The sequence below is a fragment of the Paramormyrops kingsleyae genome, chromosome 11 (assembly GCF_048594095.1).
Source record: "Paramormyrops kingsleyae isolate MSU_618 chromosome 11, PKINGS_0.4, whole genome shotgun sequence".
NCBI lineage: Eukaryota > Metazoa > Chordata > Actinopteri > Osteoglossiformes > Mormyridae > Paramormyrops > Paramormyrops kingsleyae.
The window spans coordinates 23575729-23601209 of NC_132807.1; the positions used below are offsets into that span (position 1 = coordinate 23575729).

The following is a 25481-nucleotide window of genomic DNA, read 5'->3' on the forward strand; positions in this document are numbered from 1 at the left end:
AGTAAGATGTTGCAATTTTTGAACATAAATACATTTTCTGCAATTCAGTCAGGGTTGTCGGCTCATATTCTCCTGGAAAATACTCTTCCCTTGGTGTTGAACAGCGAGCAAACATGGGGGTTTGCGGCTCCGTCTGTGGAATCGTGTCCCCATACAACCAGAGGGACAGAGTTCAGATCCTGCAGGAGATGTCGTCAGAGGAATTTGTCGAGTTTCTGGCAGCAAAGCCATCTGGCTCGGTAAGATGTGTAAACTTGTGGAGAACGGAGCAGAGGAAACACCGCAGACTATGAACTTTCGAACTCAGATGGGTGTAACAATGACAAATGGAATCTCTGGAAAACATCTGCCCAGGTTCTTCTATAGGTGACAGTTGTATGGCTTAGAAGTTCTTGACTAAAATAGACAATTACAGGCTGATGCACTGAGTCTGGTCCCACATACCAGCAGTTCAGAATTTTCAGAGAGGAAATTTTAATGTCTCAAAAATAATCGGGATAATGGTTTTATTTATTTTGAAGCACACAGGGATATGGCCAAAGTTATATTCTGATGCTAATTATGAAGACCTAGGAAACTGTAGTTCTAATCTGATACATAAGTAGTGAATTAATTTACTGTAATAATGTCTGTCATATTTCCTTTTAACTGTAAAATCAATTTATGTCAGTGTTCTTTCATAAATCAGTAATCTGCCACTGTCTCCTGACTTTTCTGATTTGTGATATTAGTAGTTGTGATTGCGATCCATTTTCCAGGATGCTGCTCTCAGCAGTGCATTTGAGATCTTAGAAAGAGCGTACATCGAATGCCACCGGCAACAGACGGCCATCAGGAAACACCTAGCTAATGTGTGAGTGTTTACCGAAACATTCATCTCTATTGTGAGCTTTTGTAATACTCATTCCAAACTTTCCATTTTTCATCGTAATGATGCATTCAGTTTGAAACGTCAGCGTTTTGAAAATATGCTCCATTTAGATTTAAAGTCTCTTGAACGTCCAGGTGAAAGTTTTTCTTGCATAGTGGTGAAGGTTGATTTCAGTGAACAGGAGCTGAAGCAGCAGAAGGAACTAAAAGAGGAGACAGAGAGGAAACTGACTGAGCAAGAGCAACAGCTAAGAGAGACCCAGAAACTAGCCCTGGAGGTCAAGGAGATGGTCGCTGTCAACTGTTGGAGAGCATCGAAGCTGGAGGATGACAAAGCCAGGGTAATGGAAGAGGTCATTCAGGTTGACCAGGCCCATACAGAGGTGGTGGAACGGCTGCGACAAATTGAGGGCACTGTTCTGGAGCTTCAAGACCAGGTGTGCCGCCTAGTGGTCGGTCAAAGGATTACCCAACAGCAAGTAAGCAAGTTTAGAAACAGCAAGGGTTGGAAGCCTTCTGTTTGTGAAGCAAATTCTGAAGATCCTATAAAAGAGGCTTGCCACAAACAGGATGAAAATAGACAGCAGAAGGATGTGGTGATAGCCACAGATCCTGTGGAAGAAACTATTGCCCTTGTCACAAAACCAGACAACACTTTTGATCCAGCCACAGAAATTCATGTTTCCCTGAAGGGAACAGAAACAATAGTGAGCCAGGCCTTTGAGGCAACTGAATTGGACCATACAAGGGAGAAGAGTTTTTCCCAGGCAAAGATGAGGATGGACACTGCCACCCAGAGGACTGAGGAGGAATTGCTTGTGGCAACAGAAGCAAAAATCCACAGGAACTGGATAGAAGCATGTACTTCAATCAGAAAAGAGCAGGTATGTCATAAAATATGTTTCTCATTGAAACTCCTTAAATGCTAATTTCTCTGTACAGTTTATATGAACTTTAACAGACACTGCTTATATAAATATCTATTTTGACGGTTAAGTTAATGAAAAAAAACATATATATCCAACTTTAAGAACAGTCATGTTATATGTTAGTTAGTGACTCCGGTGTTTGATCTTTGCTTATGAGCTAAGATTTCTCTAATGGCCGTCTCTAGTCCGTGGGTCCCAGCTGTACCTCAGATATGACACAGGCCGACACAGTGCAAGCCATCAGTCTGGACAGGAAGACCGCTCCGTGTCAGCCTATGAACGGTATTGTACAATTGCCATGTAGCCCAGTTACAACTCAGATTTCCTGACATTCCGGAATGTGCAGTATGAAAATTAGTGCGCCTTTCCTTTTTCAGGTACATGTCCTGCGGTTGATATAGAGCTTAGATCCTTTCTGTTCTTGCGCTGCAGTATGTGTGTCTAGATGCGAGGTCTGTTGTTTGTCTGCGGCAGGTACTTCTAGCCTGTCTCTCTGCATTCTTTAGGAATAACACAGCTAACTCATTCATGGGTTCATTTAGTTGCTGTAAAAAATTAATATCAGCCCTTAAGTCGTCCTTCCTTTTTTAAAAACTCTCGCCTCAGGAACAATAACAAAAACTCAGCACTGCATCTCCAAACACTCAAAACATTAAAATAACGTGATAGTGCTATTTCAGAGCCACAATCTGATTCAGTTGCCATTTTTCTTGTTTCTCTGCACAATGTACTGCAAGTCAAGAACGTTCACAAAGATAATCATCATGACATCATGGTAATAAAATGCTAAAGAACACAATTCCCTGTTGTCATTACTTTTACTATTATTATTTTCTTTTTATTTCTTGTTTAAGTTCTTATTCACAGTTACAGAGTGGTGACTTTAATGCCAAGAATAACATTTAATAACTGATCACTTGCTGTTTAAAAGACAGCATGTTGTGCCTAATTGAGTCGGTATAAGGTGCATATTATACCTCCTAGAATAGTCTGGTGAAAGAAGAAGATGTATGAGTGGATTATAAATACATGTGTAAACATACAGCCTAAAATTAGGCAGCGGGAGTAACGCTTGCAAGCTGGCTGAGTTTAGTCGAGTTTAGTGATCCACTGGCCACATTTACCCTCAATACTGCATCACGCGACCTGAACAGTGATAGATCTGAACAAAGTTGTTTCCATAAAAGGACAGAGGGAAGCCTAATTCAGTTCCCAGAATCCTGGGAATTAAAAATAGAATTAAATTAAGACAAATTTACATCTTGCACACATGGGAAATGTCTCTTATTTCTTATTTAGAAACTGACTTGAGTTTGATCAGTCATCCTAATGCTTAAAAATGTCTGCTCATTGTTAACTTTACAGCGTAGCCGAAGTGTGCACTAGCCTACAGATGTAGGACTTCTTTTGGATTATTTAAATGCTTCTGCATTTCTACATTTTTTCTGTGGAATCATTTGGAAAGTTTTTACTATGTTTAAAAGTTTGAAAAAATGTAGATAATAGTTATTAACTTTCGGGTTGTTTAGAGGAAGTTTTCTATGATATTTCAATCATAGCTCTGCTGGAAGCGAACAAATTATTTGACAAATTACGCTAAAGAAGAATTAACCTAACATGCTTAGTTTATCAGAGAATCTGAAATAGAATAAATTTTCTACTGAGGTGTTTTCCAATGTTGAATAGTTTACATGATTAATTTTTGATTATGTGTTTCAATCGGGTAAGAGCCTTATTTAAAAGGTGAAGGAGCTAGTGCATTAACAAACAGATACCCGTTTTCTGGATTACTAATGAATAATGGCCAGTTACTCAATTGCTGTTATGATACTGGTCATAAGGATGTTGTTTGCCCTCGTTGCTGTTATAAGCTGCATTTGGCCCAAAAAAAACAAAGAGTCTCAAAAATATCAGCCTATTGATTTCCTCTGTTTGGACTATTCATGTTTTGTGACCCTATTATTATGTCTCTCGCTTGCAAATCCTATTGGCACGTAGCCTTGTTTAAGAAGCTCATAGGCGAATGATACAAAGGGTCTGGTGTAGACCATCTGATTGGTTATTGGCAGATGCAAATGGTTGCCAGGTTATCGTTGCCCATAGATATGAAAAGGAGGTGGAAGAGATGATCTCCTGAAATATATGCACAGAGCTGATTGGTTGTCAGTCCCCAGAAAGCATCTGAAAGACATCTTGTGAAGAACTCATCTTTAGAAAAATTCAGTCGCAAATCATTATTTGGGTTGAGCAGTGGTGTTCAAGAGAATTGACCTTTTTTGCATTTTTTTTCCATTCTGACAGAGAAGAAATCTTTGTTTACAGAAGGAAGAAGAAGCAGTACACAGGTAAATGACTTTAACATTGACTTTAAAAATTAAGATTAGCTGTAATACATAAAGTTCATAAAGTTCGATAGCTGCTCTTTTGAAATTATTGTATAAAAGTTTGTGTAAATATTTCTTCTGAAGCTTCATATGCATGCTATGTTTAAAGGAACTGCTGAGCTAAGTCTGGGCCATTAGATGTGCTAAAGCATAATTACACATCAAATGGCTGTTAAATAGGGTAGTATTATGTTCTTTGACTGGTTGTTTGATTTCAGAAGAGGCACATCTGGAAATTCTGGCAACTTGTAGCTTTAAGAATTTTACTGTTGTTTCTTTGCAGATACAATGTAGAAGAACAGCTGGTATTCATTTATTTGATAGCTGTTCCTGAAATTAGAGTAGGACTAAATTAGAGACGTGAATCTGCTTATCAACTGGTGTTTGTGCCTGATTCGCCAAATTGCTTTATTGTCGAATTTATTGATATCTCAAATCCTTCATTAACATTCAGAGTGTCAGAACTCAATAAACACTAATGTGATGTTTGCAAACGATCCAGTTCTTTTTGAGCAGCTTTTTGGTACGAATGAAGGGAACAGAGCCTAATTGAGAGCCATTCTTTTTTTATTGTTGTGCCCAAATTTCACTGCCTGCCCTTAATTCACTCCTCTCCCTTTTACCTGAACAGTGAGAACCAGCCAGTCATAAGAGGTAGACGTGGTTACATTAGGTTCCATAAAGGCAGAATGAGCAGGATTTGTCAGTTGCCTTTTATAAGCAGATATCTATCCTCAGAAGTTCATTATACTTGTTCTTTGCTGTGCCAATAGAAAGTTTTCTAATATTAAGTGTTGCATGAATTGCATTCAATACAAGGCAACTTTATTTATGTAACACATTTATACAGAGGGTAAATTACAAATAGTAGCCTAAATTCATTGACAAATCAGAGGGATATGGCATCACCATCTATAATGTTTTCAGTAGATTATGGAAATTAGTTCTGGTAATACTAATAATTTAGTGCTGTTAAACTTAGTCAGTTACTACATGCAAAATAAAATTGTATTGATAGCATGTCTAAGTCTGAATCTGATCCAAATCTTACTCTATCATTATTGTAGTATTTATTTCGCAGATAAACCTAGTAACCTTTGCCCTCTAAGAAAAAAGAATGATGAGCTTTTGAACAGCTCTTTTCAATTTTTGTTGAAGCCTAAGAGGGGGGTGGAGTGCATACCCTGGTCGGGAAGCAATGCATTGTGGGTCACCACTCTTGAAATGAATCCTTCCAACAACAAAATTCAGGGAATGTTGTTAGTTCTGATGGTTGCTTGGTTAAGTGGCCTAAAGTGGTGGGTTTAGGTTTCTATCCCTTTGAAGGCATGGGTTCAAATCCTGGGTCTGCATTTTGTTTTAAGTGAATCCCATCCTTAGGGGCCACTAACATATACCTATCTGCTTAATCTACCAAGTCTCTCCGCACTGCCCCTTTGTTGAGTAATTAGCTGGCATCTGAGCAGCTGAAGTGAACACTGCTCTTCTAGTGCCTACTTCATATCTCCCTCATGTCGAAGGACTTCAGCTCCAATGGCTTATCCCTACAAGCGAGCAGGCTCAGAAAAAAGATGCGTGAATTTTGAGGAGGAGATTTTGGAGGGACTGCGTTACGCTTGCCATTCACAAGCTCCTCCAAAGGAGGCAGATGAAACATTGCCCTTAAATGGTAAAAGCTTCCATAACTGAAAGAGAGGCTGCTGGAGCAAAAAAAAAAAAAGAAGGGGAGGAGAAAAAAGGAGCTCAGGATTGTTGGGCTTTGGGGTAAAAATCTCCAGTTCAGAGGAATAAAGGAAGACTGGTGACAGGGCCCTAAGCTGTGCTGGAAAACGTGGATACTGGACCTTCAGGAGTGACCCAGGTACCAGCAGAGGTGGGGAATTAATGTGCCTTTCACCTGCTGATCATATCCTAGACAGATGCATGTTTGGCTACAAGTCATTCTGTCTAAGGCTTCTGTTTTCAGCTGCAAATTGGATTAAGTCAGCGATTTATTGTTGATAAATGGTGCTGTTACTATTGGGATAATGAGTATATTTGCCCGTACTTTCACTGTACCATACTTATACCATGCTAACAGCTATTGTGAGATTTGATTATGATGGCTTTGGCTGTATTTTCTGACTGAATACAAAGTCCATTGGGGATTCAATTATAAGAGGTGTAGATAGTTATGTGTGCACCCGTGATAGAGGGTCCCGTACGGTGTCTTGCCTGCCTGGTGCCCAGGTAGGGGACCTTCCAGATCGAGTGGACAGGCTTTTGGCCCCAGCCGGGGTGGATCCAGTGGTCGTGGTGCATGTTGGCACCAATGACATAGGAAAGGGCAGAAGGGCTGTTCTGCAAGATAAATTTATAGAAGTCGCGGATAAGCTTAGAAGCAGAACATCCACGGTGGTATTCTCTGGAATACTTCCCGTGCCACGTGCAAGTCAGGCAAAATTAGCTGAGATAAGGGGATTAAATGCGTGGCTAAAATGGTGGTGTAGGAAAGAGGGGTTCAGGTTTATGGGGCACTGGAAGACCTTCTGGAACAGGTGGGACCTGTTCAAGCCGGACGGGTTGCATCTGAACCATAGGGGAACCAGTGTATTGGGGAGGCGTATGTGCAGAATAGTTGAGGAATGTTTAAACTAGGGACTGGGGGGGCAGGGAGGTCAGTTATGAATTTATGTGGGGAGAGACGGAAAGCCCAAATAAATATTAAAAGTAGACAATGTAAAAGGCCTACCATTAGTGGTCTGTATTTGAATGCTAGGAGTATTAGAAACAAAATTAATGACTTAGAGGCTTTAATTTCTTCAGACAATTACGACATTATAGGAATAACTGAAACATGGATGAGTGACAATGATGGTGATGAATATAATATGGATGGTTATACGTTGTTCCGTAGAGACCGGATAGGCAAGAAGGGAGGTGGTGTTGCAGTATACGTAAAAGAAAACTTGCAGGCAAGGGAACTCACTGATAAAAATAAAAATTCAGAAGCTGTATGGATCAAACTTGATGCTAAAGATTCAAATGGCCTAATTGTCGGGGTTTGTTATAGGGCACCTAATGTAGCTGTAGAGGAAAGCAGAATATTATATGATGATATCAGGATTATGAGTAATAAAAATGATGTGGTGGTTATGGGTGATTTTAATTTACCTGGGATACAGTGGGACACAGTCTCTGGCTCTTCTGTAAATGAACTTGAGATGGTGGAATTAGTACAGGATTGTTTTTTTACTCAGTTTGTTAATACTCCTACCAGGGGAGAAGCCCTTCTTGATCTCGTTTTTTGTAATAACCAGGATAGGATTGGAAAATTAGAGGTTTTAGACCCATTGTACGGTAGTGATCATAACATGGTTAAATTCGAGGTTAATTTTAGTGTCCGAAGAGCAAAGTCTAAATTAAAAGTATACAATGTTAGGAAGGCTAACTTTAATGGTATGAGACGGAAATTAGAAACTGTAAACTGGACAGAGTTAAATAGCAAAACAGTTGAAGAGGCATGGGAATTTTTCAAAAGCACATTGTTGCAAGTGCAAGAGGACTTCATACCTGTTTCCAGCAAAACTAAATCTAGGAAACGACAACCAAGGTGGTTTACTAAGGAAATTAAGAATAAAGTCAGGAGGAAAAGGGCTCTGTTCCACAACTGGAAAATAACTAATGATTTCAAAATCAAGCAGGAGTATCTAAGTCTACAGGCAGAGTTAAAAAATGACATTAGGCTATCAAAGAGGGATGTAGAAAGAAAAATTGCATTGGAGGCTAAGCATGACAGTAAAGGTTTCTTCCAATATTTTAACTCTAAGAGAGCACTAAAAGCTGAAATCACTAATTTGCAGGATAGTAAGGGCCTTATAATTGATAACGAAATTGATATGGTAAACGAGTTTAATGATTATTTTTCAAGGGTGTTCACAATAGAGAACACAAGTAATTTACCACCAATTAATACGAATACAGCATCGTCTATGACCAATATATGTATAACTGAGGTTGATGTGATACTAAGCCTAGCTAAACTCAAAATAAATAAATCGCAGGGGCCTGATGGCATCTTACCTTTAGTCTTGAAAGAGATGAGGGATATTATTAGCCAACCTTTGACTTTAATATTCCAGAAATCGTTATCTGCGGGTGTGGTACCATCAGATTGGAAGCATGCTAATATAACACCCATATTCAAAAAAGGGGATAGAAGTAATCCAGCAAACTATAGGCCAATCAGTTTAACTAGCATTACTGGAAAAATAATGGAAGCTATAATTCAAGTGAAAATGGTAGATTACCTAGATGCAAATAACATTATAAAGGATAGCCAACATGGATTTAGGAGAGGTAGATCCTGCTTAACGAATCTGCTTGAGTTCTTTGAGGAAGCTACAAGTGAAATTGATCACAAAAAGGCCTATGATGTGATTTACTTAGATTTCCAGAAAGCCTTTGATGTTGTCCCCCACAAACGGCTCTTGTTAAAGCTTAAAGCTGCAGGAATTTTAGGAACTGTGGCAGCTTGGATCAAAAACTGGCTAACTGATAGGAAGCAGCGAGTAGTTATTAGAGGCACTATGTCACAGTGGGCCTCCGTTTATAGTGGGGTACCGCAGGGTTCAATTTTAGGACCACTATTGTTCCTAATTTACATTAATGATATTGACACGAATACATACAGTAAACTGGTTAAATTTGCAGACGACACTAAGGTGGGCGGGGTAGCAGATACTAATCAAGCAGCAGAGAGGCTTCAACGGGATCTGGATTTAATTAGCGAATGGGCTGATACTTGGCAGATGAAATTTAACACAGATAAATGTAAGGTAATCCATGCAGGGAGCAGAAATATACAGTACAGATATTTTATGGGTTCCACTGAAATAAAGGTAGCTGATTACGAGAAAGATCTCGGTATGTATGTTGATGCTTCCATGTCCCACTCTCGCCAATGTGGGGAAGCAATAAAAAAGGCGAACAGAATGTTGGGTTATATCTCTAGATGTGTGGAGTTTAAGTCAAGGGAGGTGATGTTACACTTATATAATTCCTTGGTAAGACCCCACCTAGAATACTGTGTGCAGGTTTGGTCACCATACCTCAAGAAGGACATTGCTGCCTTAGAAAAGGTGCAACGAAGAGCTACGAGAATGATTCCTGGTCTTAGAGGAATGTCTTACGAGGAGAGGTTAGCGGAACTGAATCTGTTCAGCCTTGAGCAAAGGAGACTAAGGGGGGATATGATTCAGGTCTATAAGATTCTAACGGGTCTGGATGCTGTTCAGCCAAATGACTATTTCAATATTAGTCTAAATACTAGAACTCGTGGCCATAAGTGGAAATTAGCGGGAGAACATTTTAAAACAAATTTGAGGAAGCACTTCTTTACACAGCGTGTAGTCAGAGTATGGAATAGTCTTCCTGCTATTGTAGTGGAAGCTAAAACCATGGGTTCCTTTAAATCAGAGCTAGATAAGATTTTAACAACTCTGAGATATTAGCTAAGTTCTCCCCAAACGAGCTTGATGGGCCGAATGGCCTCCTCTCGTTTGTAAATTTCTTATGTTCTTATGTTCTTATGTTCTTATGTTCCATGTTGTGGTTGATATTGTCTGTTAGATCTTTAATTCTAGAAAACAAACTTATTTCCTAATTCATACAATTTCTGGCATAAGACTTCTATATTACTATTCCTGTCTCTCCATGTTCTTAGTTCTCGCACCTACATCTGTCATTGTACACATTCCTACAACCAACAGTCAACAACCAATATCTTTCTCCTGCATGCATCCCCATACCAGTTAAGCTGACCTGTTAGGCTTGTCTTTTTCGTATATTAGATTATTTCTCAATGCAGTGGACTGGTCTTTGCCCTAGGGACCAAGCGAGCACAAATGTTATGTGTTCTTTTCGAGTTTGTTTTCTTTACAGCTGTGACCTATGTGGACAAGGACAGAGAAACCTCCTTAGGGAAAGCAAGGATGAGTGTTCCAGATGGGCCCAACATGCAAAAGAGTTTCCCACAAAGCAATAAATTCATAGAAAATTTGAATAATGTCCAATTGGTCCATGAATATGTTATATCTTTCGAAACAACACTAATAAAATATCAATCGACCCATTCATATATCATTATCCTGGACAAGGTTCATGGTGTAATAAAATGTAATTAAATGTTATGTATTTAAATATGTATACAGTATATAATGAATTACATGTAGTAAAATCCTCTGATGCTGATGGAGAGGAGGACTCATTTGTATAGACAGTTACAACATGGAAATATTTTGTAATGTTTTTATGTTCTTTTTGATATTTGCATGTGTTGCACTGTTAGTATTAGAAAAGGCACTTGATACCATTTTGGTAGAGGAATAGATGATCTCAAGAACTCAAACTTTATTTAGGCCTGACCTTTGATGACAGACAGCTACTGTGGATTGTGACAAGGAACAAAGACCAGGAAAAATGAACAGTGGAGGTTTACATTTGATTTTGTATTTAACTGGAGTACGGATGAGTGGGCTGGGAATGTCCTGAAGTCGCAGCACTGATAAGTGTCTGTGGGCTGCGAAACCAAAACATCCTGAGCCAGCAGGCAGCAGTGCACAGTGGGATGGTCCTTTACATGGTTGTCATGAAGATCCAAACTCCAGATCAACTGCAATGTATAGCTAGACTAGGAAGGGGTTCTTGTTTTGGCTGCGGACCAATTTCATGCAGCGTATCCATTCTCATAATACGTTTTCATTCTCACCAGTCTTATCTGTCTGCTGGGAGACCAGTGCCTAGATTTCCCTGGAGTGCTCAAAATATTTGGGCCTCCTAATGGTTGCCATGCTATTTTCTGTCCCAAACAGTGTATCTGGCATCACAGGGAAGCTGTTTTAAAAATAGCTCACGATAATAAATGTGACATAAAGGGTCATTTTTTTTGTCTCTGAATGGCTCCTACCATGCCTGAGTATTCTAAGTATTAGAATGTCACAGTTGCCCAATTGCTGCCATATTTAGACGTAATTAATGATCACATGTTCACATTGTGTCTTAGCCCCGCCTCCATACTGAGAAACACGTCACTCTGATATGCTTACCATAAGGCATTTTTTTTCCAAGAATAAAATGTCTTATATACTGGATCCCCCCCCGATGCTCAGTCTTTTTATATAGCTGTAAAACATCTGGGAATCCTGAATTTTAATTGCTTTGACAGCAGGTGAAGCAGAATAGTATGCAGACTCTGAACTTTAAAATATTCCAGATACACGTTTTCAAGGCTTAGATCAAGTCCAACACTCACTGTGTTTTTTTTAAAGACAATTGTAAAATTGTGAAAAAAGAATGATATAATTTCTCTTCTCCCTGTTACCTGATTTAACAGGCATTGATATAAAACATTTATTTAACCTGGAGTTGAAACGCTGTGATTTTTGGGCCGTATGCTTGAAGTCCCCTGGAACTGTCTCTGTGTAATTTTCTGTGTCTGGCAGAATAGTGAGGATTCTGGGATTGCCTGCTCTGCAGACAAAAGCTCACAACTTCGGTATCCCTGCTTTCCCGTGGATGCTTGGCACGACAATGATTGCGCTGGATCTTCCTCTTTAGGTAACTTTTTCACAGTATGGTCAAATATGTACTTATACATATATATGTGGTCAATGTTCAAGTTTCCTGGTTTGATCTGGTTCCTCCCTCCAGCTAAAACTTCTTCCGCAGAACCTGAGGAGACCCCTTCAGACTCTGTACCCCCTCTGTCTGAGAGTGGCCACCCCCAGTTCACCCCACAATCACAAGGGCCTGACCCAGAAACATGCCCCCAGCCTGTCCCCAAATGCGATACCAAAGAGCATGTAGGAAGGTGATTATTTGTACACATTAGCATACCTTGGAGCACAATATGACGTAATTCTTCTCATGTACTATTGTGTTAATTTGTGCTGTGTTTATTTTTACATTTTGCCTCAGTCTATTTTTAAAGGGTAAATATTAAGTTAATGAAAAGTTATACAGCTAATCACCTTTTCTTGAAAGCAAATCTGATATTTAGGGAGAGTTATTGGTCACATTTTACTTGAGGGGACATGAATAATGTAGTAGTACATGGTAATTAAGCAGTAACTAAGTGTCAGTTATATACTGATCCCATGCTTGTTCATCATTAATCAATCATGACAGTTCATCTATTCCATTCAGGCACTATATTCGTTAACAGTTAACTAATTAATTAATAATGGTACGACCACTTAAGGGGACAAAAGTTACTTAACTCATTTACTACTCATGAACAGATCATGATTTTTACCCCATGAAATACATGAATTGTCAGGATTGATTAATGACGAACAAGCATGGGATTAGTACATAATTAACACTTAGTTACTGGTTAATTAATGCATTATGTAAGCATGTACTACTACACTGTTCATGTCCCCTCAAGTAAAGCATTACTGAGCTATTGTAAGAATGTGGCAAGACAAAATCTTCCTTTCAGTGTAAGTTCATAGTTTCACCCAGTTCCCCAGTTTTACTGAACCTGAAATTGGCTGAAATGCGACATACCTGTAAAACAATGAAACCAAGAAAAGCTTATTTGTTTTTGTATAAATGTTTAATGTGCCTTTTGCAGACAGGAGACAACAGAAAACAGTTACAGCTTCCAGTCAGAGGCAGCAGATGTTGAGATAAGGAAGACTTTGGTGGTACGTTTTCCAGCTTTGGTGGTTTCAGACAAGGTGGGTTTGCGACACAGGAAAAGTCTTTTCATTGCTGTATTGGATACAGGTACAACGCAACACAAAGCTGATAGCATAGCAATATATGAGTCTCAATTTTCTTTCATAGAAGTTACTTATAAGTGAGTCTGTTTATTTCTTTATTATGATATACTACCATAAAAAAAGAAAAAAAAAACAGTTTCTTCACAGATTTGTCAGATTTGTTCATGGTGGGGGGGCAATATATAAAGAGCAAAGCCTTTACTAACAAGAAGTTATCTGACAGCCCATATGACGTCTGCAAAAAAAAAAATCCCACCAAATTTATTCAGACTGTCAGAGAGGAAACACGTTTTTTGCTGTAAATGCCTGTTTATGTTTGATGCATGACAAGTGCAACATATTACTCACCCAACCCAGCACTGGAACTGAATGTAATAAAAAATATAATAAAGGTGGCTATAGTGGCTACATCAAGATGTATATTCCATCCATCTTCAAAGTGCTAATCCTAGAGCCAGTGCAAGGCTGGAAACGGCACAAAGCCAGGGGGTATTCCAGGTGGCATGGCAGGGCACATACATTTTGCTGGTATATAATTACTGGCTATAATTTATCATTTAAATATTTAACAATCAGGTTTTCAATGAAATAATGTTTTGGTAACAGCCATCATTATAGATTGCTTCATAATGCATGATAATGCATTCACAAAGTATTATAAATGCGGCTATAACTGTTTATTAAAAGGCATAACGCATATCAGCCATGTTGATTATGACTACAGATACCTTCTTAATGCGTTATAATGATCAGTATAAGAATTAAGGATGCTTTGTACTTCATTTTGAAGATATTTATATGCATTATAGATGACGGCTTGATAATGCATAATAAACATGGCTGTAATGTGTTATGCCTTCTTATACGTAGTTATAGCTGTGTTTATAATACTTTATGAATGCATTATAAGGCATTATATGTGACTACTTTAAGAAAAGTGTTACCAATATGGTTAAACTATATAATCTAAATTATATACATCAAACAGTGAAGCTCTGTATTTTAATAAGATATTAGCAGTGTTTTGTTTGTGCTGGTTAAGTGCAAGAATTGTTGTTCAATTTACAGCAACACTGCATCATAAAGTTATGGGTTAAAAGTCACCCCTTTCAAAGGACAAAGCAGATCACGACTGCTGGATACATGCAAATGGAAAACAAATGAAGCGGCTGGTGGTGAAGATGCTCTCTGTGTGCTTCACTGAAGCGGTGTCCATAGACACTGTGTGTGCTGTGCTTACAGGGTGAAGCACTCGGGAGTTTACACTGCCCTCCTCTGCCGGAGCCCCACGGCCTCCCAAATCATTACGCCAAAGGAGCTTCTGGCACGTCCTCGACTCCTCGTCTTCGCCCTCGAACCCGGGTCCCCTTGCCCCCCGCCATGCCCACTCTGCCAGAGGAAGAAGAGGACTCACCAGAGGAGCTCGACAGCTCGTCCAGCTCCCCAACCTCAGTAAGTGCCTCTTCTTATTCAAACTCCACTCTCCTTCTAAATCAATGGTTAGATGGTACATTAACCTGTAGGTATGGGTGACATTGTGACTGTTTGTGTGAACCTTTGGCTTTGGCTGTTTGTCCTGTTGATGGCACCTGAACCATCAGCGATTTCTCTTTGCATATCCTACAATAAGTCTTTATTAATGTTCTCAGATGTTTTCCTTTTTTCCATTGCTGGTCAAGCCTTCGATTATTGTGTGTTTTTTTTTTTTTACTTTAAGCATTTATGGGTGGTAGCTCTGTCTCATTTGTAAAGACAGAGTCAAAGAGCACAAGCTTTTCAGTGTAGACCTTGAATTCCTGTTTGTTATCTGAGAAAACTTCACTTGAAATGTTTGCAGAAGACTTTGTACATTGTGATCCACATGTATGGGATTTCTTTAAGACGTCTACACCCATTCGGTCTTGTTTGTCTTCCTGGGCACAGATAATGGAGTTTTAACAGTCTGAGAGCAGGTATATACTCTATTCTGAAACTTAGGTAGGTGACCACACGATCTTCCACTGTCAGTCATTAATCATGGTACGGATAAAGGGGTCATGATCTAATTTGAAAACAAACTGTACAAGTCTATAAAACTGTCAGCATTGACCATAGAATTTCCCCTGTGTTTGTGCTCTCATTGAGAAGTTAATTGGACAATGTGCTGAAAACCTAGCAGTTTAGAAATAATGCAGGCATTGCATGTCAGCTATGCTTGCAAAATACACGAGGTATAGCTCTGACTCACGCCAGGGTGACTCAGTACATGTGATAATGGGGGCCTTGTTTTGTCTCAGGGGATTATGCTCATCAAAAGGGCCTGGCCAAATATTGTGTTTGGCTGTTTCAAGACCACCTACTAATCAGAAAAGGAAAAGAACTGCATGAAATATGTACTCTTTATTTTTTTTCCCCGTTTACATATCTTACAAGTTAATGAACTCCATAAGTATTTTTTTATTTCAATATTTAATTTCAATACATGTCATTAGAAGTAGTTTCAGAGCATGGAATAGTCTTCCTGTTAGTGTAGCGCAAGCTAAAACCCTGGGTTCCTTTAAATCAGAGCTAGATAAGATTTTAACAACTCTATTAGTTAAGTTCTCCCCCCCATTTTAAATTATGATCACCACATATTACAGATATTTCAGCATTTGTGGATCCTGGTATGTTGTTGATACAGCTACATCTATATCTACAGAACTTCACCTTCTGTGTAGCATGTATGCATTAATACTGTTACTGTTACACCAGGATCAATTGCACTTTAATATAGTGTCAACTACAAGATGAAGTATGTGACCTAGAATCTGTCTTTTTCCTGCTTCAGTAAAGAGCGATAACAGTTATACCACAGGATCGTGTTGTGCTGTGTTTATTGTTTTCAGTGTCGGTGACCTCGTGTTTGTTTTCGTGTTTAGTGCCCACCCCTGGAAAGCAGAGAGGTTACCATGGTTTTACAGCCCCCATCCATCATCTTCCCAGCACAAGCTAATGCAGGCAGCCAAGATCCCAGACCACTTGAACTGGATAGGTAAACACAGCAGCATCAAACATGAAAAGGGGATTCCTTTTTTTATTTCATGACATTGAGGTGGCTTTGCTGCACCTCCAAATTTTGTTAGTTGTGTATTTTTAAAGCTTCACTAATGAACCATGGGATATTTTCAATTAAACACTTAAATAAAGTATGAAAGCTTATTTTTAAGTACCTAAAGCTTTAAAATGCATAGAATTGTGAAATCACAAGACATTTCTGTTGATAATCAGTTCACTGTGCTTTTGTAGAGCTTTTGTACGATGATAGCATAACTAAGATTTACATGATCTTCTTCTGACGGTGTTGAAACACGTTTTGCTGCAGACTGCAGAGTCCCAGACCGCGGCTGCCCCGGAATGTCTCCTCGCTGGGAAACCCCATAACCACAGTCGGTGAGTTCAAAGCTCCACTGCATTGACGGTCTCCACTCAGCACATGACTGTCTCATAACACAAAAATGTCTTACCATAACAGTATTCATACTTGCTTTCCAAATAGGCTTTTTATTATTGTACAGTGTACGATGCTGATCAGCAGCGAATATGAATGCTGTTTCTTTTCACTTATTTTCTTTGATCTCTCCCTGAGACATTGGCAGTGGATGAGATTGTTTTATGCTAGACAGTGAAGGGTGGCACCATCTTTCCTATAAGACATTTTAGCGTGTGTGTGACTCTGTGTGTGTGTGTGACTCTGTGTGTGTGTGTGTGACTCTGTGTGTGTGTGTGACTCTGTGTGTGTGTGACTCTGTGTGTGTGTGTGACTCTGTGTGTGTGTGTGTGACTCTGTGTGTGTGTGTGACTCTGTGTGTGTGTGACTGTGTGTGTGTGTGTGTGTGACTCTGTGTGTGTGTGACTCTGTGTGTGTGTGTGTGTGACTCTGTGTGTGTGTGACTCTGTGTGTGTGTGTGTGACTCTGTGTGTGTGTGTGACTCTGTGTGTGTGTGTGTGTGTGTGTGACTCTGTGTGTGTGTGTGTGTGTGTGACTCTGTGTGTGTGTGACTCTGTGTGTGTGTGTGACTCTGTGTGTGTGTGACTCTGTGTGTGTGTGTGACTCTGTGTGTGTGTGACTCTGTGTGTGTGTGTGTGTGACTCTGTGTGTGTGTGACTCTGTGTGTGTCTTCGTGGTCCCCAGACAGCAGGGGCCACTTGATAGATCTGGTGAAGGACCAGCTGCCTAACGTGCAGCTCTCGGAGGAGGAGATACGAAAGAACTTCGAGCTTCTGGAGGAGGCCAAGAAGGTCAGTGACCGCTTCCTCATGCGAAGAGGGAGACGGTCGACCTGCAGCCTCTCAGACCCACCCACAGGTAGCAAGACCTCCCTCGTCTGCATCTTTCCAGCCATATCACACACGCTACACCTCCAGTGGTAACACTTTACTTGAGGGAACATAACTAACTCAGCTACCACTAAAGTACAAATCATGAACAAATATAGTGAAGATTAAAGATGTGTCACGATTCATTAATAATGAATTTGCATGAGATCAGTTATGTTACATGTGTTATTCATTATTTGTTCCTGCTGTACTTCCTTCTGTTGTTCCTTCAGTAGTTCACAAAGGTTTACATAATTAACCGATATAGTAACAAACATAGTACTTGCTTTAGATAATAAGATGTGTGACAATTCATTAATGATGAACAAACATGAGATCAGTATGTAACTAAGACTTAGTTTGCGGTTAATTGATACATAAGTAATAGCATAATAATATATATTTGTTGTCCCCTCAAGTAAAGCATGAACCTTCAAATCTCTCTTTTCATATAAAGGGGAAATCGGGGGATTGTGTTGCTGTGTGATGTGTTAAAGTCTGTGTGACTGTCAGATTTTTTATTAGCACATCTGGGACTGCAGCTATGACTTCCTGTTCTGCATAGAGTCACAATGCAGCTGTTCTGCCATTCTGTTCCATTAGCCTGTCAGTAGTATTACCGTTCACTGCAGGGGCCCATGTTCTCCAGCTGTAAATGGAGCTTCTCTCTCTGACTGCAGAGTCGGTGTCAGAAAAATAACAGGCATGTTTTTGCTGGACATCAAAATCGATTGAAATAGCAGCAGAGCTGGAAACGGCTAACAGCCAGCTAGCGACGGCGTCTGGCAGACAGAGCACGCAAGCATAAGCTGGTTGCCATGATAACGTTTCAGGGAGCATATTTACAAGTCAATGAGTAATTTTTCTGAAGGGGTATAAAAAAAACAACATAATAATAACACCACGGATGAGTCAGGCACTCTGTCATTTTATCACCCCTCCATTGGTCTTCCAACCATTTATCTGGTACAAGGTCGCAGATAGTTTATATGATTTTAATCAAATTATATGTAGTATGTGACATTTTTATGTAATGCACAAAGTGCATTCAAGTAATTCACTGTGAATTTTCCATAATGAATCTAAAATGGAAAGAATGCCAACAGCAGAATCAAAAATTGAAAATGGCTGACTGACCCTTTCAAACAGGGTGATCAATGTCACCTAATGTGTGTATAAAATATAAATAGAAAGTTTATATTGTAAATGAAATGAAAAAGTCTTGATCACTGATATCAGCATCTAAGGATCAGAACTCATTGTCTGGACACACCAAGACGTGGACCTGTCACTTTTTTAGCTTAATTTCTCAGTACTTAAAGTGTTTTAACCCCAAACATGAAAAGGTAGATGAGTCGTATGTGAGTTACTGTACCACTGAAGCTTATGCTGCTCAGATGACCAGCATCGTGTGAATGATGTAACCCAAAGAAGTGCATAGTAAACCTACGATCCATCTGTGTGAATCAGCATTTATAAGGTTTTGCAGGCATGTGGTCATATTTTGCATTTAGCACTCAATTTGCCAGGAAGCCAGTGTTGAGAAACGTACAGTTTTAATATGTTTATGAATATTCAGCTAAGATTAATACTGCTGTGTTGTGTACCAGCAACACTAATTGTATTTAAGGCAGTTTTCTGAATCATTGATTGACATTTCACCTTGAGAGATAGCTAGGTTTGTGTGTCATTGACATAGCAATTGTAACAGCATTACATGTGAATTATATATTTCTTACCGCACATTGTCATGGTTTATTATTTAGAAGATAAAATAAAATTCTATTCAAAACTCCTCAATTCAGTTCAGCTGAATTTAATTCAATTTCAGTTAAATAATGTAAACGACACAATAGCTTTTACGAAGAATTCCTCTTCGAAGGGCCTCATAGTGCAAATGCAACTACAGTGTACATCACAAAGTCGCCATTTACATTCCAGAATGTTTTTGTTTACTCCAAAGGGCTGCCTGGCTTCCCTATCTTAATTCCCATCAATCTGACAGAACCTTCCATTCCTTTTATGTTTATAGTACACCTTACTCAACACTGAAGTGCCAAGGCCCTTAACAAATATTTAAGAGAAAAGCATCACGCCTACAGTCTGTATAACATCGCTAACAGCATTAAGCTAACATGAACTGAAATGGGTTGTGCTAATATTAGTCTAAACTCCCTTTAGATGTTAATGTTCAGTGAATGATGCTCTGATTTGGTGGACTTCCCAAGTAAGATCACACGATAGCTTAGTAAAATGAACATAGCCGATCTAGTGATTCTTTTTTCCTGTTGTAGGACTGTCTCCCTGTCCAACACCGCGCTCCTCTCCGGTCCCTTCCAGAAGCAGTTCTCTCTCTGCTCCCCCTCAGATTGGTATGTCTCCAAACCCAATGTATGACCTAGGGTCCGTATTTCAAAGTGATTTGCCGTCTTAAAGTATTACACACATCAAAACTGAGAAAAGTATCGTAACTTTCATTGGTACAGAGACAAGTGAGATGTCTTATACCATCTGCCAGGCTACTCAGGTACGGTCTTTTGTCACACTGCGTTGATAAAAAATTGGCTCTATTAAAACTAGCCATGTGTCGTGCTTAACAATTTCCGAACGTCTGGCAGAACATGGAGGTCCCAGGTGTCCGAGAACATGGAGATTCCATCAGACAAGATATAGAGGTCCGTATTCTCTCACACCACAACCCTTATTTGAGGTTTTACTTCCTGTTCTGCTATCATTTAAAAAAATCTTGGTACAAATACTTGGTGCAATAAACACAAATCTATAGATTTCATGCTTTTCAGTGTCATTATTCTTAAGCTGGGCCTATCGTATCTTTAAATTAAGCCTTATGCTGCCCTTACTAAGTAAAATGGCAAATTAATCTTTAATTTTTGTTGCAGAATTCCAGGAAGTTTTTGGACTGGAAGCCCATTGAGAAGCGGAAGGTTTCCTCGGGTACACTCTGCCCCCGGTACACCACAGCGCTGCCTAAAGAGGACTGTGACCTGGGGGCGGAGGCGGGAAGGAAGGCTTCCCTGTCAGCAGCCAAGCCCCTCCTCCGGCCGGCGACGTTGCAGACCCCCTGCACGGCCGAGATCAAGACCATGGGGATCTTCCCCCCCCTCATGAGGGCCATGTCCTGGGATGCCGTGGGCTCCATTTCCGCCAGGACTGACTTTCCTGGCTTAGCGCCTAAAGGCGAAGAGGCTCACTTTGTCTCCGAGCAGCCTGCAGACTCCCTGCTCAAGTCGTCTAGATACAAAGACTTCCCCATGCAGCCCGGCAAGGTCCAGAAGTTCTCCAAAATGCGGGAGGTGAGTCAGTCCGCACCTCTCAGCTGGAGGAAGGCTTGTTTCACTCAATCATCTATCATTTTAGGCCTCTCAGTAATGCTAATACCCCCGAGATTCAGAATAGGACAAGTAGGTATATAAAATGGATGGATGGATGGAAAAACGTGCTTTCTCCATTTGACTTCTCATTGGTGCATCCTTGTTTAGGAGCAGATGTTGATGCGAACCCAGACCATCGGGGGATGTAAGCTACCAGATTTAAATGAAACTGCTGAACAGGACAGAGGTGAGCCAATGTACATCTGTTACGATACGTTATGCTTTTTTATCTTCTGAGAAGCAGAATAATATTGTTTTTACTCTGTAGTTAGGCAGTGTCTCTTTTTTCCCTTTCAGCATCCTCAACAGAGGAGGAACCCAAAGAGAAGTCTGATGTGATGCCAAACATTTCGGACATGATGTTGAGAAAGCTGAAACTGCACAGGACTCTGCCAAGTGGGTGAGTAGAATCCCAGAGTGACACTCTGCCTCAGGGTGATTAGGATCCCAGAGTGACACTCTGCCTCAGGGTACGTAGGATCCCAGAGTGACACTCTGCTTCAGGGTGCTTGGGGCCCCAGAGTGACACTCTGCCTCAGGGTGATTAGGATCCCAGAGTGACACTCTGCCTCAGGGTGCTTGGGACCCCAGAGTGACACTCTGCCTCAGGGTGTGTAGGGGCCCAGAGTGACGCTCTGCCTCAGGGAGCATGGGGCCCCAGAGTGACACTCTGCCTCAGGGTACGTAGGATCCCAGAGTGACACTCTGCTTCAGGGTGATTAGGATCCCAGAGTGACACTCTGCCTCAGGGTGTGTAGGGGCCCAGAGTGACACTCTGCCTCAGGGTACGTAGGATCCCAGAGTGACACTCTGCCTCAGGGTGATTAGGATCCCAGAGTGACACTCTGCCTCAGGGTGCTTGGGACCCCAGAGTGACACTCTGCCTCAGGGTGTGTAGGGGCCCAGAGTGACGCTCTGCCTCAGGGAACATGGGGCCCCAGAGTGACACTCTGCCTCAGGGTGTGTAGGGGCCCAGAGTGACACTCTGCCTCAGGGAGCATGGGGCCCCAGAGTGACACTCTGCCTCAGGGTGAGTAGGGCCCCAGAGTGACACTCTGCCTCAGGGTGAGTAGGGCCCCAGAGTGACACTCTGCCTCAGGGTGAGTAGGATCCCAGAGTGACACTCTGCCTTAGGGTGCTTGGGACTTTGGAAATGGGATTATCATCATTACCAGAACTTGCCAGAATGTGAAATATTCAGATACTGCTGTGCCTGTACCGTAAGTTGATGTTTTAGTAAAATATATGTTAATCTTCTTTGCAGCTCACCGTCACTCACGGAAAAAGAAGTTGAGGTTGGTATCTAATGAAGGTTTTCTCATATTTAAAAGATAGAAGTTTAGAAAGACAGCAGAAGTTTAGTATTCCATCCATCCATCCATCCATCCATCCATACATCTTCTAACAACTTATACAGCACAGGGTGGTAAGGGACCCTGGAGGCTATCCCAGGAAACTCAGGGTGTAACGCATGGGTACAAGGTCACAAGCTAGTTCGATATTCTCCTTAAATACAGTTTAAATCATTAACATAATGGCACATGTGTATAGGCACATGAAACTGTGAATCAGTTAATAAATGTGATGCGTATGTAAATGGAGTCTCTGTTAACCAAAACTGAATGTGTCAGAGGTCCCTTGCAATTTGCATTGAAGTCTCTCCTCATTCCAGTTAAGCTGGTCTTAGGAACCGACAATATTCTGGCAGCTGGTTTCCTGTGAAATGCAAACAGTGAATGGGGGGGTCGTGATAAAGCCTGCCGTTCTGAGACTGGGGTGTACTGCTCCCCCTCAGGCCCTAAACACTGCATGCCGCATTTCTGAATTCCACCGGGACATTTCTGCTATGTATCAGAAAGGATATATCAGTGAATGTTGTTTTACCTCCCATTTTATTATATCGGATGTTCATTGTGGGTCTGTAGTTGTAGCTGAATATTGATGTGGGTATAGCTGATGTCTTGTCTAGTTAGTGGTTTGCTTTATGCATGTTCTTAAAAACAGCCTAATTCGGTGGCTCTCTCCCCGCAACAGAATGCATTTGTGCAGCTGTCCTTGGCGTTCCGCAACGACAGCTACACCCTCGAGATGCGGCTGAAGCATGCGGAAAAAGAGCGGAACCTGACGGAGGACAATACAGACAAAGAACTGGAAGAATTTAAATGCTGCTTGAAGGTCGGCAGTTACAGACCAGCTGCTTCCTGGCGCTGAGTAAAGAAAAAAAAAATGAGAAAAATCTAATCTCTCCTCCCAAACGGGTCCCTGCAGCATCATACTGGTTTTTTTGGTGCAGGGTTCCGTAACGCTGTGGCAGAACTCTGAGCAACGGGAGGCCTTCCAGCGCCTCCTAGAGACACTGATAGTATTACAAAGCCTGGCCACACGGCTCTCCAGTCGGGCAGAGATGGTGGGGGCTGTTCGGCAGGTAAGAGGACACCACTAACCGTCAAGCTAATAATGCTACAAACTGCGTTATTGTAGCTTTGGTTTTTTTTAATTTAGTTTTTATTTTTAGATTATTTTCAATTTTCATTTGAAATCCAGTTAGGTTTAGTTAGTTTTCAATGTTGTGATATTATTTTATTTTAAAGATATAGTTCTGTTTAGTTTTTATTTATTTTAGCTAAATTTTATTTCTAGGGGACAGTTGTCCGCCCTTTCTTTAGATGATCTTACATGAATGCACAGTCCACATTATGGGCTAATCTCCACAAAAAAATGTTCCAGGCATTATTAATGGTAATTAAGGATAAGTTAGTACTTTAGCTAAATTGTATGGTAATGGAAATTATTTTATGTCTGTTCTTATTTTATTTCAGGTATTTCGGAAGCAATATTTATAATTTTAATTACATTTTCCCCCCCATTTAAATTCATATGTTATTTCAGTTTACAAAAATGTTTTATTATAGCTTTAGTTTTCATGAAGAATAATAACTCTGGATACAAGGTGGCAAAATGGTATAAATATAAAAACAGATTAAACGTATAAATTTAATACAAAATGTTGAATGGATTTTGTTGGAATTCTGAAGTCAATGTATATTTATAGTCATCTTCAGTTAGAATATATCATGCATGGGTCTTACAGAAGATATAATTTCTCATTGGCCAATAAATAGAATATAGATATATAACACATTTAAACATGAATTACTGAGTCATGGACATGAGACAGAAAAATGTACAAATGGGCAATGGAATTGCATGAAAAGGCATGTGCAAAAGTAGATTTTGGTTTCATTATTAAGCATAACATTATACCTGTATTATTATTTATGTATAAATAAAACTAAAATGAATAACACAGAAAGGCACTTATTCATATCCGGAATGAGAAGTTATTGCCTATGCAAATAGCCAGAAAGCGCAGGTGTACGATGGCTATATTTCCTGCTTTACGTGGCGGTAATGGTGTGCTTGAACCTGGCGTGACAGGAGAAGCGCATGAACAAGGCCACAGAGGTGATGATGCAGTATGTGGAGAACTTGAAGAGGACCTATGAGAAGGATCACGCTGAACTGATGGAGTTTAAGAAGCTGGCCAACCAGAACTCCAACCGCTGCTACAGTGGCTCGGTGGACACTGGAGGTAGCAGCGATTGTACTGTGTTAGCGTTCTCTTTGAGGGAGGAATCTAGCGCAGTGTGTAGAGGCTGTGGTTCCTCACGTTGTGTTGTTTGTTTCATAAAGATGATGGAGTTCCACGGACGTCTAGATCCCTGTCTCTGACCCTTGGAAAGGTATGCCATGTCACTCAGCTGTAGATTATGCAGAAGGTACCGGATAACAGTGGATGGCAGTGAGGTAGCGGAAGAGCAAACATTGCAGGTTTCTGACTAGATGTTTCTCCTTAAATTCCCTGCTCCAGTCCCTGCCAAGAAGGAGAGTCAGTGTTGCTGTGGTTCCCAAATTCAACCTACTGAACATTCCGGGTCAGAACCCTCCCACCTCTGGGCTTCCTGCACTGGTACATTTCCACTCCATGAGTTTCTCCACTGTAGCGCTATAGTCATAAATTGAATATGGGGTGCTGAAGCCTCGTCTCTTGACTCAAAGATCCTTTCTAACCCCAACACTATGTTTTATTGTTTTTTGCAGTGCGAGGCAAGCAGTGGGAAAGGCAGCAGCCCTACTGATTCCACACAGCACGCTGAGACTGAGAGGTGAATGCAGTGCATTACTTCTTGCTCCTTTTATGGTGCTGCAAAAGGGCCCTGTTATTTAAAACAATAGCCCTTATCAGGAGAAATCGTTTGCATGAGGCCGGGTCATGTGACCTCCAGGAAGTGAGCCTCGGGTTCATTTAGGCTAATTGGCTGCACAGCGGGAACAGGATGGATGAAGCTGCATCAGGCTTCACTTATGTAACTGTGAGATTATCAGTGCGCTTAAAAATAACTTTACTGCCGCTCCATAAAACCCCAGCTGCAGATGATTTGTGCTACTTGGAGATAATGTAAATACAATAAATATCCAACATCCAGGGTCTGACAGAGTCCAGACATGGCGTGTAGTTTCACGATATTTCAGTAACGCAAGAGCGACAATGTAGTTTCAGAACTTACTTGATCAACACGTCTAAATCGTAAGACTTCACTGACAAGAAAAGACACAGACATTCAGGCTGTTGTTCATCTTACATATTTATGTAAAATTTTGCTGAGTAAAATACATCTCTTTGAATGTGCACATCTTAAAACACCCAAACAGAAAGTGCTGGAAAGTTTATTTGTTATGATAGGTAAGCAGCACTTAATATTTCTCTGGAATGGAACACTAATTTCAAATATACTTTGA

The 25481-nt window shown here is 40.5% G+C and overlaps 1 pseudogene; it reads left to right on the forward strand.

Annotated features, from left to right (window-relative positions):
• Nucleotides 1-25481, forward strand: part of LOC111832971 (uncharacterized) — a 34003-nt pseudogene that overhangs the window by 6519 nt on the left and 2003 nt on the right.